This window comes from Octodon degus, unplaced genomic scaffold (genome assembly GCF_000260255.1).
Source record: "Octodon degus isolate 3935 unplaced genomic scaffold, OctDeg1.0 scaffold00036, whole genome shotgun sequence".
Lineage (NCBI taxonomy): Eukaryota > Metazoa > Chordata > Mammalia > Rodentia > Octodontidae > Octodon > Octodon degus.
Window position 1 is genome coordinate 2569690 of NW_004524612.1, and position 1451 is coordinate 2571140.

Here is a 1451-nt window from a genome sequence, read left to right on the forward strand (position 1 = left end):
TTTGTTTTTTTTTAAATTTTTTTACTTTTTTTTTTTTTTTGGCAGAACCGAGGATTGCACTCAGGCCCTTGTGCTTGCCAGGGAAGCGCTTAATCCATTGAGCCATCTCCCCAGCCCTTTTTTCAATTTTTATTTTATTTTTTTATTTCCCCCCTTTTTATTTTTTAAAGAAAGTTCAAATTAGAATTAAAAGAAAAAATTCTGAAAATGATACAGATTTTCACTTAACAATGTAATATGAGATCTTTAGGCTACTCTTGGGAACAGACTCATTGTCATGGGCCATATGATCTGTGGACAGAGGAAGGGTGCTGGTTCCATGTTTTGTGCACACGTGAAGCATCACAAGGGCACTGCTTGTCTATGTGCAATGGACTTCACAGAATGACACAGCTATATCAAGGGCATCATGAAGGACATTATTCATGACCTGGGCCATGACACACCCCTCGCTAAGGTGGTCTTCAGGGATCTGTACCGATTCAAGAAGTGCACCAAACTGTTCATTGCCAGTGAGGGCATCCACATGGGCCAATTCGTGTAGTGCAGCAAGAAGGCCCAACTCAACATTGGCAATGTTCTTCCTGTGGGCACCATGCCTGAAGGTACCGTTGTGTGTTACCTAGAGGAGAAGCCTGGGGACCACAGTAAGCTTGCCTATGCCTCTGGGAACTAAGCCACAATCATATTCCACAACCCTGAAACCAAGAAGACCAGAGTGAAGCTGCCTTAAATTTCTAAGGTCACCTCATCTGCCAACAGAGCTGTTGTTTGTGTAGTAGCTGGTGGTGGTAGAATTGATAAACCTATCTTGAAGGCTGTCCAAGCCTACCACAAATACAAGGCAAAGAGGAACTACTGACCATGTATATGTGGTGTGGCCATGAATCCTGTGGAGCATCCTGCTGGAGGTGGTAACCAGCACATTGGCAAACCCTCAGCCATCCACAGAGATGCCCCTGCAGGGCTCAAAGTGGGTCTTATTGCTGCTTGTAGGACTCAGTGACTCCGTGGAACCAAAGCAGTGCAGGAGAAAGAGAACTAGAGCTAAGGGGCTCAACAAAATTTGTCTTTGGGAAAAAAACCAAAGTAATATGAATTTCACAGCATTTGCTGCAATACATAGTGTTGTCTTTCAACCAGTTATTCATATTACCAGATATAGGCATGTAAAATTGGAAGAAGAAAGAAAAAAGAAAGAAATCTATAAGAAATTAAGAAGACAGAAAGGAGAAATAATTAAAAAGATGAAACATATTAAAGCATTAACTGCTTCTTTCCATAGACCAGCAGAAATACACAGTAAAGCTCTCCAAACTATCCTGCTTGCATACATAGATAAATATCTTTCCCCCACTTCCTCTCCTGTCCTTCTCAACTCAATATTTCCTTTTGAATAATATCATTCCCTTTGTACCCTTCAATTTCCATTTTTTTCTTTCAGGCTTTCA

The 1451-nt window shown here is 41.2% G+C and overlaps 1 pseudogene; it reads left to right on the plus strand.

Moving 5' to 3' along the window:
• Positions 1–277: 277 nt before the first annotated feature.
• Positions 278–1045, plus strand: LOC101587163 (annotated as a pseudogene).
• Positions 1046–1451: the final 406 nt, after the last annotated feature.